We start from the raw sequence: 16,650 nt of genomic DNA, 5'->3' as shown, positions 1-16,650 counted from the left end.
TTAAACATACATTGTGCTTTACATATTTCAAACCATCAATTGGTTCATCTTTGAATTTGGGTTTAAAATGAGTGGTGTATTACTAATAAATGCATGCATGGAATTGCAGAAGACCTGTGTGAACAGACATATATGTTGTTTTGATTTTAGATTCACCACCTTAAAATCAACACTACCTTCTTTTTACCTGGTTAGTAGAAAAGTCAGGATTTCTAAGGATTTGTTAAAGACTTGTGATTTGAAACCTACCTACTTTCATTGGTTCAGCTGAGGTTGAGAATCTGACATTTAACTTGCTTGAAATTGAGCAAAAGAAAAGCAAATAGGTGGAAAAAAATCCTCTGGTTTATTTTTTCCCTGGGGGAATTACTTATTCCGATTATCCATGGTCTTCAGAATCTTGCACACAACAGACATGAAGAACTATAAACCTTTAAAATGGGTCAAAATCTTACTAATTATTGCTTTAATTAGTGAAGACCAAATAATGTTTTTTTGTTGTTCATTCATTGTTATTAATATCTTCAGGTTAAGACAAGTAAGAAATATCCCTTTTTTTGTTGCTGTTGTTTTTTTGTTGTTTTTGTTCAGAGGAAGATATTCCCTTGATTTTTAAGAGTCTTCACTCAGTATGTCAGATTACCTGAAACGTATGTGTTGTAGAAAATATAAATAAGGTACTTCTAAATTTTCTACCATATCTGCTTATTTTGCTTTGCCATTAGTGGACTGATCATACATGCCCCAATGAAAGAATGAATCCTTATTCATTAAAAATCCTTAATTAGGTTTGCAAAGCAACAGCTTGAAAGTTAGACCTTTTTAGTGGTCTTTGTGCTCACTGGGAAATGTTTTCTCAGCAGTTTGCCTTGTACGCTGAATGTACAACTGTAAATCAAAGTATAGACCTTTGAATGGCCCAGAATACTTTAAATACCTCTAATATGTGTGGTTAGCGGTATGTGAATGTTGTAAGGGGAAAAAATTACTTTCACGAAATGTTGAAAAGTTGTTTCACTCAAGTCTTTTATAAAAAGACAGATATCAATGATATGCCTTCATTGGAAAGACCTACTTGCAATGTTAGGCTATACCTGTTAGGCTTTTCCCCCTTCCAGGCATTTGTAAAGGATCCTCAGAGAATCCCACAATTCTTCGCTGCAGTTGCCAAGGCAGGAATGCTGCTGACTTGCTCTCTAACATCTTTACCTGCTCCCTTCATTAAGATCAGTTTAAAGATTCACTTCAGTTAATAGAACCTTTTGTCTTTTATTATCTTGTATAAAACACAAAATGTTATTGGTAACCGAGTTAACAATCCTACACTAGATTTTAAGTACCTTTATCCAAATATTACATCCATATCTAAGATAGTAGTATTTAACAGGCATCTTGTACTGTCACTGTCTAATAAACGGAATTTCTTTAATGTTGTAAAGCAACCTTTGAGCCAACAGTGCATGACGTTAATTTGGTGGCTTTCTGCTGCTAGCGGTAGGTCGCACTGTCTTTAAGCTACATTTTCAAATATTTTATAGAAACAGTATATTTCAAATTCACTATTTTGGCTGTGTTCTATGTGATACTTCTCTAGAGTCAATTATTTAAGGGCTGCTTCAGACACACACAAATAGTTTTATGAAATCCCCACTCTATTAATCTATTGCTACCATGGTATTTAGCTATACCTGATTAAGAGAATTAATTCATGTTAGAATGCAAATTGCTGTCTGCTATTTTCTCACCACCTCACTATTGTGGCAATTTCTCAATATCAAAGGAGATAAGTAATACAAAAGAAATGAAAGGGAGTTTCTGCAGTGTGAAATGAGTCTTGTGCCATACCTTGCTGGTGGGTTCCTCGTGCTGTGGCTGCCACAGTCATGTGCTGGGCCTTGCAGCACAGGACTTCTCCTCTGCTTGTCCTCCGCGTGTCTCCTTGGGGGCATCTGGGAAGATCCCGGTTTGGAGGATGTTGCTGTGGGTGCAGGCAGCAGGAAATTGCCCATTCGGCCACAAAGTTCACTTTACTTATGACCACACTCACCTGTGCTCTGCACCTTTCTTCATTACCTCCTTGATCATAGGAGCACATGTTAAATGAACTGAACTGAACTGAACTGAAATGAAATGAAATGAAATGAAATGAAATGAAATGAAATGAAATGAAATGAAATATTGTCATTTACCCATCCTGATTTGTAAGCTGAATCAAACGTCCATTTTAATATTTTGGAGAAGTCTGGTTTGTCTCTCTCTAACGGGGCAATATATTGACTTTACCTCTTGCTATTACACAGGATCATCCAGTGTGGAATGGGTGAGCTGAATGCCAAGCAGAGATGTGCCTATTCCAGAGAGAAGACCGCAGCAGTATCTCCTCCTCATGCCCCAGTCTGGCTCAACAGCCCAAACAAGCATCCCCTAGGGGATTTCCCATCCTTCAGTATTTTCATCTCACAGGGATATACTGCAGCACTGAATTTATACAAGAGGGCAGGCTTGCCTTTTCACACACAGCATTTATATCTATATCTATCTATGTATGTATATACATATATATAGGTATATGCTTGCTTCTGAGTAATGCTGCCAGGTACATTTAATGTTGCTGTAAGGCCAAAGCTGGTTTTAGTTCTCCAGGTTACGTCCGTCAGTGCGGACGGCAGCGGAGCGCGGCCGCCAGGGGGCGCCGCCAGCGCTGGCGCGGAGCGGGATCGGGAGCGGAGCGGGAGCCGGAGCGGGATCGGGAGCGGAGCGCCCTGCGGCCCCGGGGACAGGGCTGCTCCGCGGGGCTCATTGAAAACGAGGGGGGGGGGGAAGGCATAAAAATTATATATTTTATATATCTTAGTGCTTCTTTCCTCAGAGCAGCTCTCTCCCTCTGTTTCCTGTGGGAAGCCTTGATTGAGTCACGGGATAAATTAGGCAGTCCCGTCGGGAATAATAATAATAAAGAAACCGGAGAGAGCAGCGCTTTCAGAGCAGGAATCATAAGCGCCAGGGGCAGGTCCCTCCCGAGCCCGGCCACCAGAGCCCTGTTCTGCCAGGGCAGCGAGACGACATCGGCGGGAAACGCGCAGCTCTGACTGGCCGTGTCCAGCCCCTGGGTCTTCTCTAGATCGGACCTTTCTTAAATCCGTTCTACGCCATCCTCGTCACCGCTATTCTTACTGCTACTGTTTAGAAGGCAGCAAGGATTCATTTCTTTAAGGAAACTTTATGAAATGTTTTTAAAAGATACACTGAGATCGACAATGGCAATTTCGTTCTCTTGTCTGTGTCTCTTTTGCTAAGGAAAAATATAATGTTTATAATGGTTCTGTAGTATCTGTTTCCAAGAGCGGAAAAAAAAAAGGAGAAAAAAAAAAAAGCTATGCTGGATATTATGCTGGGGAGGTCAGCTCACGTTTGTAATCCTATGGCCAGTTTACCTGAGTGTTTCAGGTCATTCTGCACGCTTTGAAATTAAAAACCCTTCCCGCTTTATACTTGCCTAAAAGTCAAACAGGAGTGTAGCTCGTGCTGGCTCAGACATGCACAAGCAAGCACAGACCTTTCTGCTCCCCGCTCAGCTTCCCTTAGATCCTGTGAAGCTGAGAATCTTAAGTAGGAAATATGAGCAAGAAGCGATGATGAATAAAAGCTTCAATAATTTGCGGGTGCATATATACACGCACACAAATGTGTGTGTGTACGTATACACATATGTATAACGATATACGCATGCATACATTTTTATCTCAAAGTAAGAAATGAGAACTGCCACACGGTGCAGAAAACCTGTCAAGAAAAGCTCGGCCTCAAGCTGCGGGGCTGGAAGGAAGGGACAGCGCCGCCCGTGTGTCCTGTCTGTCCGCTGAGCTATGCGGGGACCATCACAGTCGAGAGACAGAGACGAGCAACCGAAGAAGGGATGGGGACTCTCCTCTTCATCCTCTTGCAGAAAAGGCGACGAGTCCGATTTATAGTCTGATCTCTGTGAAAAAATAAAAAATAAAAAAAATAAAGAACGCACTGAACTCAGAGGTCTCCGATGAACACAAGGAGAAAGAGGGCCCCTTCAAACACCAGGCGGATGTTATTGCTATTATTATTGCCCTTGTTATTAATAATGTCATTTCGTCGGTTTGCCTTTTTAGGTCTCGGAGCTCATCCCGCCCTTGCCTGGTTGCGGTCGCCGTTGAGGGCGGGCAGGGAAGGATTCGGGGCTCTGTGGAGAGTCTCCGCTCCAGGGCAGGGCCGAAGAGGGGCCGGGAGCGGGGCCGGAGCCCCAGGAGAGACTCCAAGGAGAGCGGAGAGGAGAAGGGCTGGTCAGTGACATCCGCGGGGACATCCGCCCCGGCGGCGGAGCGACCCGCAGCGCGCGCAGGGAGAAGCGCTGAGCCGCGCCCGACGCTGATTCCTGCGTTTCAACCCAGTTCGGCCGCTTCTGCACCTATTTTTTTTCCGTTTTATTTTTCTTCTTCTTCTCTCCCGCGGGGGCCGCTCCTGGGCCGCCGCTGCCACCGGGACGGTCCCCGCCTCGTCCCCGGACCCCGCGGCCTCCCGGGCCCGCTCCGCCAGCACCAGGGACAGCGCCGGCCCGGCCCGGCGCGGCCCCCGCCCTTTGTTCCGCCGCACAACAAAGGCGCCGCCGCCGCCGCTCCCCGCTCCGGTCCCGGGGCCTCCCCGCCGCGCACGCAACGTCCCCACCCCGGCCCTGGCCCGCGCCCCCTCCTCGCCCCCTTCCCGCCTCCTCGCCGTGCCTAATCCGCGCCCGTGCGGAGCGCTCTGCCGCCCCGCGCCGCGCAAGGAGCCCGCGCGCCGCTCCGCGCTCTCGCCGCCGCTCGGCCCCGCTGTCTGCGCCCCCCGCGCACGCTCTGCTCCGCACTGCCCGCCCCGTGCGCGCGAGCTGCGCGGGGGCTCGTTGCGGCCGCCGCGCACGGGCCGCGCGGGGCGCCCCCGCCGCCGCATTCCTGGGCTCCCGGATCGGCCCGTGCCACGGAGCCTCGCGAGAGGCATCGCTAGCGACCGGCGGGGCGACACGCAATGAACAACCCTCGCGATAGCAACAACAGGAAAAAAAAAACATTTATTTCTCATAATCTTTTTACTTTACATGATCAGGCCCAGAAAAGCGCCAGCCGCTGCCCTGCAAAGCTCCACGACGACTGCTCCCCTCCAGCGCGCCCGCATTACCTGCTGGTGGCAGTGGCCCGGCGGGCGCTTCTCCCGCGGCCGCGCTGCGTCCTCCGCTGGCGCGGAGCCTCTCGGACTGCCGCTTCCCTCGGTGAGTGGCCGGCCCCGCTCCTGCCTTGTCTCTCCATTTTGATGTCCAGCTTATCGCTGCTCGCATCGGTAAGACCATCGCGTTATGGTCTAGCAAGAGCCGCGGTGCTGCCTGGAGGGTCCGCTCTTGGCATTCACCGCGTGCCTTAATTGTATGACATTAAATCAAGGTCCGCTGTGAACACGGAGAGACAGAGCCTTGGAGCGCTCTCCCTGCCTCCCTCTCTCTCTCTGGGAACAAAATAGCAACTGATCCCCCAAAGAAGGAGATTCCCCTCCCCCAAGTCCCATCCTGGCCTGGGCTTAATGTAATTCATGCTCGAGTTTTCTTACTAGCCCATCTGTTGTTTGCAATGCCCAGGAAGCTGTTAAATATGTATTTAACGGGATAATAAAGACCAGAAATCAAGCGTGTGCCTATAGCACACCTCCCAGGCGACTGCTTTAATTTTGCCTGCTGACTTCAACCGCAGGAACTGGCCGTCTCGCTAGCTCTGACTTCGCATCCCAGCCTGGGATGGACACGGCGCTTCTCCCCCGGCTCCTGCGGCTGGAGCGCGAGCTGCAGCCCCCGGAGCATCCTCGGCTCCTCTCGGCCAGGGTGCGGTTCGAGCGGAGGGAGGCGAAAAATAAAAGAGCAGGACGCGGTATCTTCCTTTGTAAAGGGAAGCAGGGGATTTAACTCGCTTACACCTGTCCCTTTCCCGTGCGCTTCTGGGCAGCCCATCTGGCCTCACTACACTGAACTGCGAAAGAGGAGTAAAGTGATTAGAATTAAAAATATATATTAATTAAATTTGTATGTATGTATATATATATATACATATATATATGCGTATATATATATGCATATATATAACATTTTGAAAGCCTAAGTTTTCTATTATTATTCTCACTATCACGCCCAAGGGCATTTACAGGGCTCGGGGGGCCGGCAGCGAAGTGGCGCGCTGACCTGCGCTCTGCGGCGGGGCCCGGCCCGGCCCGGCCTGACCCGGCCCAGAGGGAGGAAGGCAGGGAGGGAGGCGGCGAGAGGCGAGGGGAGCCGGACTCCGTCTGCGGCTGCGGCTCCGTGGGCGGCGAGCTGGGGCTTCCCGGGACGAGCCTTTCCCGAGGCTTCCCGGGGCGAGGCGGGAAGGCGGCTCGGCGGCGCCCGCCTGGAAAAGAGACAAAGCGAGAGCGTTGGGAAGGCGGGCGGGAGGGAGAGCCCGGAGCCCGCACGCCGCGCGGTGCCGGTGACAAAAGGCTGAGAGGGGGGAGCCAGAGCAGGCAAAGGGAGGGAGGAGAGGGCGGGGAGGGGGAAAAGGGACGACACGACACGGGCTAAGGCGGAACGGGGGCTGTCGAGAGCGGAGGCTCAGCGGCCAGAGAGGCGCGGGCGTTTCGCCCATCACCGCAGCGCCGGGGCTAGCGGGTCGCTGCAGCGCCGCGGGGAGCTGGCCGGCCGCGGGGAACAGCGCAGGGCGGTATTTTCCTCCCTCCCCGCCGCTGCGGAAACACTCCAGCAAACAAAAACGAGAGGAAAGCCTTTTTTAAAAAAGGAGAAATAACAAAAAATAATAATAAAAAAAGCGCGCGAGAGAAATAACAAAAAAAAAAAAAACTGAAGAAAAGGAAATAGGGAGAGGGAGGGGGAGAGAAACTCGGTCGTTTGCCCGTCTTTCTCCTCTTAAGGACCATTTAGAACAGAGAGAAGAGAAATCCACGGGGAGAAATCCAAGCATCCAAATAAAAATAATGAACCCACTCCAAATACTCAAATAAAATAAAAAATAACAAAAAATAAAATTATCAAACCTGCCGAGGGCTGGCGGCTCCTCTGCCCCGGCGGTGCCGCAGAGAGAAGGGAGCAGGAGAGCCCAGCTCGCTGCTGTCGGGGGGTAGGAAACGGTCCGGTCTCTCCCCCTCGCTTGCTGCTCCAGAATTAGGGATTAATGCCTCTCCAGCCAAACAAATAAGGCATCTGCCTTCAGTACAAGAGGATTACACGGGGCTGCTGACGTCACCAGCCAGGCAGATGTTGGCTCCCAAAGTCCCGATCATCTCCCGTGTCCTTGAAACCTGGCGCAATCGCAGCCCCGCGCCGCCCCAGCCGGGTCCCCGCAAGGGTGCGGGGGACCCGCTCGGAGGGGACCCCGCGGAGCCGCTCTCTCTCCCAACGCCCTCTCCCAACTTGGGGAGAGAAAGGTGTGAAAAGCCAAGCCCGGCAGAAAGTTCAACCCTCCCTCTTCCCTCCGGGTCCTCTCCTCCCCCCGTCCGCCCCGCTTCCTCCCACCTCCCCTGCCTCAATGTCACATGAATCTGTACAGTCATGGAGAGGAAGAGGAGCCTGTTCCCAGGCTCACCCAGAGGGCAGCCTTCCCGCACGGCAAGTGACCCCCCTCACTGCGGCACCGTCGCCTCGCTCGCCCCCTCTTCCTCCTCCTCCTCCTCGTCCCCGCACCGCCCCCACCGGGCTCACCCCGCTCCACAGCGGCCCCCTCCCGTCCAAGGCAACCGGGACCTCCTTCCCCCCGGTCCCCCGAGCCCCGGGGCAGCCGGGCCGGCTCTGTCCCGTCGTGTGTCCGCATACGGCAGCGTGCGAGCCGGGGCTGCGGGGCCCAGCGGCTGCGGGGACCCCGTCGGACCCGCCACGAGCGGTCTCGGGGGGGCGGGTGGCTGCCGAGCTCGCCCGGGGAGGTCTCTTCCTAAAGCGGCGGCTTTAGGGACAGTCGGGAGAGGCGCGGAGTTGGCGGGGGTGGTGGCCAGAGGGCTTGGAGGGGGCGTTTGCACCACTCAGGCGGGCGCCGAGGTGCCTGTCACCCCCGGAGCGCGGCTCCGAATCTGCTGATAGCGGGTTTAGAGCTCCGGGGGGGGCTGGCAAGTACCTCTGAAAGGACCCGACTGGAAGTGCGACCAAAATAAAATAAAAAAGCTTTTAAAAAAAAAGAGAGAGAGAAAAAAGAAAGGAAAAAGAAAAAAGAATGCCTTAGAGCCCCGTCTGTTGCCTTTGCTGGGGCATGAAGTCCATGACTCATCATCCCTAGTCCCTTTGCATCAAACACTGATTTCGATCATTTCGATGCCGCAGAAAGGCGAAGTGAATGAGATGACATAACTGGGTGGGATGAGGAAGAAGGGATCGCCAGGACCCAGGCTCCTGTCGGGGTGCTGCTGCTGTTGTTGTTCAAAGGAGCCGTTTTATAGGTCTATTCCACAGTATCCTTGTCTGTCAACGTGGCATTTAATTTTTCCAGTTGTGGAACTTTGTCACTGATAAAATCAATTTAATTTACACCACTGTCATTCAGCTGATTCGAGCAGGAGATTTATTTTTGGCTCGTAGAAGAAGTGGGGCGGGGGTGCAATCGTATGCAGAACGGAGAGATCTTTTACTTCTTTTTTCGGGCAGTAAGAAGAGAAAATACTAGCGTGATATTTTAACAGAGGTTGCTCTCCCTCAGGAATATTCTGTCCTTTCTGAAGTCTTTTGTTTGGAAACTTGAGTAGTAGCACGAAAGGGAAAACAAGGAAGGCAGAGCAGCTAAGTCTCCCGTGGTCCTGTGTGCACAGTTCAGTCCGATCGACTTTTCTATCTATATAAATATACATATATATGTGTGTGTGTGTGCGTGTTTTTTTTCCCGGGATGATGAGCGTTTCTCACCTTCGCTCGCTGCCCAGTCTCTGTCCATGGTTCTGATCTGCAGGAGGGCGGCCGAGCGGGGCGGCTTCGAGCCTGGGGCGCAAATTCGGTCCCAGTCCGGGGGCTAACGGCAAAGGGCGAAGGAAACCGCAGGTTGCTCCAGGAATCGCATTTCCTTTATCAGTAGCAGCATTATTATCATTTTTTTTTAATTCGGCACATAGGAGGGAGTATGTAGGGGATTTACCTTTCCTGGGTTTTATTTGTTAGCACGCCTGATTTAAAGTGGTTTAAATCATCGATGCCCCAGCAATTCCGCATTATAATGAAAAGCGATTAATATTAGACGATATTTTTAAAACCTCAGACTCTCAATTGTTTCCTTAAATGGATTAACGTTGAATTTCAGAGGTGGTTTTCAGTAAGTGGTACCTACCTACTTACCTACCCACCCACCGACCTGAAAAGAACTAACAACGCGGCAAACTATTACTTCATTACATGTTGTAGTGGGAATAGCTTGCACGTAATCCCTATAATATACTGTAAAACACTGCGATACGTATATAAAAATACTTTCCAGCCTAAAGTAATTTAGTACCTATATACACCCAGGCGCGGGCGCACGCACACACACACACGCTCACATATGTCTATACATAAAGTTTAAATAATTTAAGAGGAAACGCAGAACGTCGCTCAGCGGTTCACGCGTCTTTTTCTCGGGTGATTTTTCCTCCCCACCGGGATAATGTTGCTTCTTCTCGACATTTTAAAGCGAGTAGAGGTCTCGGGTTGTTATTTCTGCCCTCTCCTCTCCTAACTTGTCCCCAGCCCCCATCCCAAGCTGGAGATCCCTGTGCAGGAGCAGCTGGAATTGCCGCTCGGGCGCGAGGGGCTCTGAGACGGCGGCTTTGGAAATTGCTCCTGCCAGGAGAAATGCGAGGGCTCTCCCAGACCTGAGCTCCTGCTGCCCGGGAAAAGGGCAGAGCTGCAGCCCTTCGCACTTCGTGGGCCGGCTGCCTACTTTCAAATGAGCCCTGAAGTATTTCGGATTTGGGAGAAACCCCTTGTACCGGAAGAAAATGGCCTAAACACAATAGGACTCGCCATTTTCTCCTTGCAAAGCACAAAGCAGCTCCGCGGCTTCAGCACCACACAAAGAAAGACCCGAGCCGCTGAATTCTCCTACATTTTTCCCCCACCATCTATTTCAAAAGCCTTTCCCCTCTCCCCGACCTGCTTTTCCAGGAGCGCTCACACAGCAAGAGAGAAAGAAAGAAAGAAAGAAGGGGAGGAGGAGAAAAGCGATTATGTTGGGAGAGAGGAAGGCAGTTTCGGTCTTGGTATATTTAAATCAAATTCCACCAGGAAAAAAATCCCTCTATCACATGTGCATTTAAATAAAAATAAAAAGAAGAACAGGTGAACTTTAAATAATAATAACAATAAAAAAAGCCAAAAAAAAACCTGGAAAGGGATTTTGGCCACCGCATTCCTTCAACTCGGGCTGGAGCGGAGAGTCGGGCAGGACACGCTGCCCGTGCCTGTGCAGGCCCCCGCGCCCGTGCCAGGAAAGGCTATTCCAGCGGTTCCAGCCCATCGGAACCCCCGGACCGGTGCCCAATGTCCCCCCCCAAACCGTGTCCGGCACCGCGGGGAGCGACATTCCCGCGTGCCGCCGCGGGACCCCGCGCGTCCCGCCGCTCGCTTCCCCCTTAGCGGAATCACGCAGAGCTTTCTTAAGCAGGGAAAATGTTAAAAATACATAGAAAACAACACAGAACATAATCAAACCCGAAAGCCTCACACTCAGACCCGAACAGCCACTCAGGAATACTCTGAAATGCAGCAGGAGATTTTGTACTTACAGCCAGCGCTGAAGGGAGTAATCCTCGTCCTCGCGTGGTTGGCTTTGGGTGGGTTTTGTGGGGTTTTTTTGTCTTTTTTTTTTTAATCTGTTCTTTTTAAGAACCTGTTTTTTCCCATCGTCCGTGGTTCAGAGTGGATGCAAACAAAACCGGCCGGTTATCAGGAAAAAAAAAGAAAAAAGAAAAAAAAATGATTTCATTGTGTAAATGCAGTAAAGAGGCAAGATGCTGTTTCTCCGAATACTTTCTGCTTGGGAATCAGCAGCTCTCGGCTCAGAAAAGCAGGACTCTGTGTGTGTCTCCCCCTCCTCTCGCTTTCTCTAGCACACACACGAACACACACACACACTTTTTTTTTTTTTTTTCCAAAGAGGGCAGGTCGTTCCCTGAATCCCAATGAGTTAAGTCAGTCACTTTCCTTCGCATGCATCATAGCCTCCTTAGAGCTGCAGGCACAAAAGAGCATTTAGCTGCCTCCAATTTGTGTAGAAGGCCTGTCCTTAATTTTTTTTTTCTTTTTTTTCTTTTTTTGAGTATAATTAAATCATGTATTTCACTCAATGTAAAAATACCACGTCCCCAACTTTGACGACTGAACCACTAATTGTAACCTTTTAAATAAATTCCTGAACTTGTACCGCGTACTTAGCTGGTCTGCAGGGGCTTCACAATAAATTGATGCACTGTATTTCTCAGCTGCACAGACCTGCACCCTGCTTCCTGCAAAGGTCAGAGCTGTACAATCCACAATTACTTTCCAATGAAGTCTTATATCAACAAAATCTCCTTGAAAGGATTACAGGCCTTTCAAAACAAAGCTTTAATCTTAAAAATACATGATAGCATATTCCATTTCAATCAAATATTAAGGATCGTTTAAAAAAGCAACCGCACACGTACACACTCACACATGTGATTTCGTGCGAGACTAATATGTATATTATATGCTTTATGCGAGACTAATATGTATATTATATGTTTTATATATATTTTTTCAGCCGGGCGGACATATAAAGACGACGGTGGTGGCTTCGCATCTCAGGGGCTGGTTTGAAGCGCCCCGGGCCCCCGCTGCAAAGTGGAGCAAACCGTGGAAAAAGGCTGGGTTCGACCCGGCCCAGCCTGGCTCGGCCTGACCAGGTTCGGCTCGGGTCGGCGCGGCTAGACCCAGCCCCGAGCTGCTGCAGCCGTCGCCGCAGCCCGGAGGCCGCGGGGTTGGGCGGGCCGGGGCCACCCCAGCACCACGGGCACCTCGGCAGTTCTTGGTCCTTACTTTACACCCGTGTCATCTCCTAATTCGAGCTGCACTTGCTCAAATGGGCGGTAATCCGACTCGAGAGGAGATTAAGGAACCAGAGATAGCTGCATTTAGGATTACCGAAAGGAAATGAAGGAATCTAATCCACTCCCACCCCTTACGTTGCTGGGTTTCAATAAGACCTTATTCCACCTTTTAGGGTTTTAAACAAATGAAAACGCTCGAAGAAGGGGATAGAAAGAGACCGAGTGATGGCGAGTGTGTTTACCCATCAGATGAATTGAAGAGCAAGGGATAACGGGGACGGGAAAGCCAGCTGAGCTGCTTCCCTCACATCCCAACAGCCGTCGTGTGAGACGGGCCCAGGGCTCGCGAGCTTCCTGCTTCCTCACACCCTCCTCAGCCTCCCCAGGCCAGGGCACGTTCAGGCTGGTCATCCACATATCAGCTACAGCAGGAATCGGGAACAGATTCGTTTACAATATCACCCCCAACAGAAAAAAAAAAAAAAAAAAAAAAAAAAAAAAAGGGCACGAAAACAGCACCACTCTGGTCGCATAAAGCTAACAAGAAAGCAAACAGCGCTTACTTACAGTGCTTACTACGGGGATATATATATATATATATATATTCTTTCCTGCTTTCCATTGAACCAGGGAAACAGCATGTTCTTTCACTTCCAGTGATACAAGCAGTCTACTGCGATCATGTAGGACTGAGGTCACTTAGTCCCAGTCACCAGTTCCTTCTCTGGACTCTGATATGACTAATGTGGATTTTTAAAAAATATATTGTGAAGTCCAAAGGTATTTCCTTTCAGTCAGTTCAACTATAACCGCCACTTTCACGGGACGATTTGATTGTTGGTTTGCTTGTTTGGTTTGGTTTGAAATGCCGAACTGCCGAAACCTATCCTCTCTAAATATTGTTTAATATGAATGCTTAATTGCATTGAGCCTTTTCGCATCTGATGATCCTCGGAGCAAATCTGGCCAGCCTAAAATGCTCTTCCGCTACAATAAAAGAACCTTAATAGAAGCCAGAAAAGGCCAGTCATCCCTGAGTAAGATTTTGTTTTGCAGAGAGCATGTCATGCTCCTTCGCAAGCCTGGAAGCAACGTGAGTCAAGCGCCTCCGAGGAAGACCTATGTAGGCAGAGGCTCCATATATAGCAGGCACTAATTATTAAAGCTCCTTCTCTGATTTAGGACTCTATTTTCCTTAGCAAGCCCATCATCCTGACACAGCGCAGCTCAGGATGTTTGTTCAAAGCTTATGAAAATGTAACCCAACTCATTGCAAGAAGTTGTTGCTAATTAGTTGATAATAAACTTCTCCGGACAGGACACAAAAGTCTTTTAGAAGTGCAAGGTGTTCTTTGTTATGCCAGCACAAGGGGAATTAGCATCTCAATGCAGCAGGGGGAACAATAGATCAGGGCGCTTTCTTTTTTTTTTATCCTTTTTTTTTTTTTCTTTCCCTTTATTTTTTCCCCTCCTTCCCCTCCCCCCTCCCCTTCCTAACGTTTTAAGTGGATCTGGCCGGCATGAAAGTGAAAGGCCGAGGTGCAGCGGGGAAAGGGCCCCCCTGCGCAGCCCCGGCCAGGCCCCGGCTCCCCTGGGCCGACAGGCTCCGGCTGAGGCCTCCGCGCTCATAGCACGTGTGGCCAAAGGCTGTTTGGGGAACAAGTCTGCAGGCTGATGCGGAGCTCGGCTCATCCCAGCGCTCCGCCGGCAAACGGGGACAGCTGGGGGTGCCGAGCTCTGCCTCCCCTGTCCTGCTAGCCATGAAAGAGTTTCAGCCTGAAAGCCTTTGCAAATGGATATTTTACAACCCTTTCTCCCTCTCCTCCTCCTCCCCCACAAGGTGATTCTCATACCCTATATCCTTAATGAAGACTCCCCTTCCCCCTTCAGCCACTGAAGGTTTCGCTGGGCTTTTCTCCCTCCCCTCCAAAGGGTGGGTTTCCAGGCCTCCCTGCACAGGTGTAAACACCAAGGGAAAGCAATGGTCCTGATAAAAATGTGCAGTCAGTTATAAACTCAAATAACTGAAGGGGAAGAAATCCTATTCTTCGCAATTTAACAGGAATTTGTCCTATTGATTGCAACATCCTCCTGCCATTTTTTTCATGCTTACTAAATTCACAACAAGACACAAAAACAACAAACACAAGGCAGAGCCACATTCCCAAAGATCCCAGCTGCTTGGTGACATGTGTAAGTGGATGCCATAGAGGAATGAAAATACATGTATAACAGGCCAGAGAAAGCAATTAAACAAAACTACACAATTCTGGGGCCTCTGATCCATCTAGCTGTGTTTCTACCCAAAGGCTCCACAGCTGCATAAGCTATTTAACCACATGGTTGGAGTGCAAATAGGTGCATAGCTTAGAATGAGAAATGTGATTTGGGCCCTACAGGTAAATCAGAGAAAGTCTTTGGAGCAGCATTTGCCCTCCTTTGTGGCTGCATGTGAACTCTTTGTTTGGAATGCAGGGAAGGGGCTAGCCTGGGAGGAGATAAAAGCTCGGCTTGCCTAAGCAGAACAGAAATAAACCAGGAGATTTCAATCTACTCTTTTTTTTTTTTTTTTTTTTTTGGGAAAGGAGCATCATTCTCCAGTTGGCTCCCACTCAAGAGAGAAGATGCTTGAATACAGTTATTTTTAGGAACTGCATGACATGTAGTATGCATTAAAGCACAGTGGTATGATAGAAAGGAAAGAAAAGAAATCTCATTTCCCACCCCACCCTACATCACTAGGGAAGCAGTTCCCCAGGAAAACAAAAAATAAAACAAAACCAAAAACAAAACAAAAACCCAAACAAACAAAAAAGTGTTGTGTAATAAAAAAAAAAAGAAAAAGAAAAAGGCAAGTGCTTTTTAAGAGAAAACATTTCTTTATAGTGTTACTTATATAGAAAGTCTTGAGAGATGTGAATAAACTCCCAAATCCTAGGCGTTATGAAATACATTTAAGGGGAAAAAATGTTAAGGATGGTGCTTCCCCAGATGCAAAACACCGGGCAGGAGTCTGAAAAGGGCTTTGCTCTCCGTGCAGAATCTCCATTGTTGCCGGGCAAACAATGGGAGCGCTGGGCGACTGGGAGGCTGCGCGGATGAATGGGGAAGCCGCAGGATGTGTGCGGGTCAGTGCTTGGGGTCTCTGTCCTAAAGCCCCTTTCTCAGCTTGCCACAATAAAGTAGCACAAGCTTTAGTCTTTCCTGGGTCACCGGCCATCTTCTATTATTCAACACTTCACAACAAAAAACACTTATTAATCAGCGCTGACCAGAGGCCCCTTTTGAAACAAGAGAAGGGGAGAAAAAGAGAGGGGGGAGAGAGAAAAGAAGATTGAGAAACCCTGAACAGTCCCTCCCAATACAAGAGCAACCATAGGCACATTCTTAACTGGCCAAAGAGACTTTTTTTTTTTTTTTCTTTTTTTTTTTTTTTTCCACAACAAAGTTTCCAATCAGGTCACAGAGAACTGGACTTTCTCCCCCAACCCCTCGGCCCTGCTTTCCCTCTCACTCTCTTCCCTCCTTGCTCGGAAGATGATGGAGACTTTGTTTTTGCAAGTAAGGATGGCTTTAGGTCAGATTGGCAGGGTGATGTGAGAGGGGTCCCATTGCTCTCCTGGAAGAGGAGGCTGCTCCTCCTGAGGGCCTCGACTCCGGAGATGGCGCCGGGGACAGAGGTTTGCTCGTGGGCTGGGAGCTGATGGATGAGGGGTCAGGGCACTAGTGCTGCGAGGACTGTGGTTTCCGAATGGTATCAGCGAGAGCCAAACGTGCCTTTTATTTACTCCGCCGAGGGCAATCGTGGACTTGTTTTTGTTGCTCCCCACTTTCCAGTACTATCTACCAGTAAAAGCCTAAGTGGGGAGTTTCATAGTGAGGCTAAGGGAAAAACTTTTTGCTAGTAAGGATACAAAGGCAGAAGTGCAAAGGGTTCTTAAAGGACCCTTAATAACTGATAACCTAATTTGCAGGGAAAGTAAAGGAATACTTTTTTTTCTTTGTTGCATCCTCATAATTTCTTAGGGTGTTTAATTATTCTTAGGAAAGTTGGTGTTTATATGCAATGAAAAATGCATAGCTTGCCACACTGCTCACATTATTATGTTCTTGTCTCTCACTCCCATGCAAATGATCTGAATAACTTTGTGCAGAGAAGTTTGGCTGGATGATATAACTATTTTTCTGAGTGCAGAGCATGACTGAAAAGTGCAGACAGGCTTTATTAAGAGTTCAGGTGCAGAAGTATCCAAGAGAACAAAGCAATTTGTACTATTTTCTTTTAACAAAAGCATAGAGATAGCAAATATTCAATCCCCTGTGGATTACCTGAGAAAATGAAATTGTTCTCTCAAGAAAAATTTAGTCCACAAGAAAGGTAAATTATTTTATTTTATTTTATTTTATTTTATTTTATTTTATTTTATTTTATTTTATTTTATTTTATTTTATTTCTGACTAAATTGTCAGTGTGTGTATATGTGCATGTGCAGTGGCTGGGTAGGTTCTTTTTTTTGGTGTATTTCAAGTTGACATGCACATTCTGCCTAAGGTATATCATTAAATATTATGAACCTAAGAAAAGCTGCTCCTTCAGCC

At 48.7% G+C, this 16,650-nt stretch overlaps 1 long non-coding RNA gene across 1 annotated transcript; it reads left to right on the top strand.

Annotated features, from left to right (window-relative positions):
- Positions 1-8,395: 8,395 nt before the first annotated feature.
- Positions 8,396-10,313, top strand: LOC148595822 (uncharacterized). Its single transcript, XR_015914409.1, has 3 exons — positions 8,396-8,457; positions 8,715-8,822; positions 10,148-10,313. It is a non-coding gene; the product is annotated as an uncharacterized LOC148595822 (long non-coding RNA).
- The last annotated feature ends 6,337 nt before the right edge of the window (positions 10,314-16,650 follow it).

This window comes from Tinamus guttatus, unplaced genomic scaffold (assembly GCF_059628265.1).
Source record: "Tinamus guttatus ecotype Peru unplaced genomic scaffold, ASM5962826v1 Tinamus_guttatus_pri_ptg000056l, whole genome shotgun sequence".
In the NCBI taxonomy this organism is placed as follows: domain Eukaryota; kingdom Metazoa; phylum Chordata; class Aves; order Tinamiformes; family Tinamidae; genus Tinamus; species Tinamus guttatus.
This window is presented reverse-complemented; position numbering and strand designations above follow the sequence as displayed.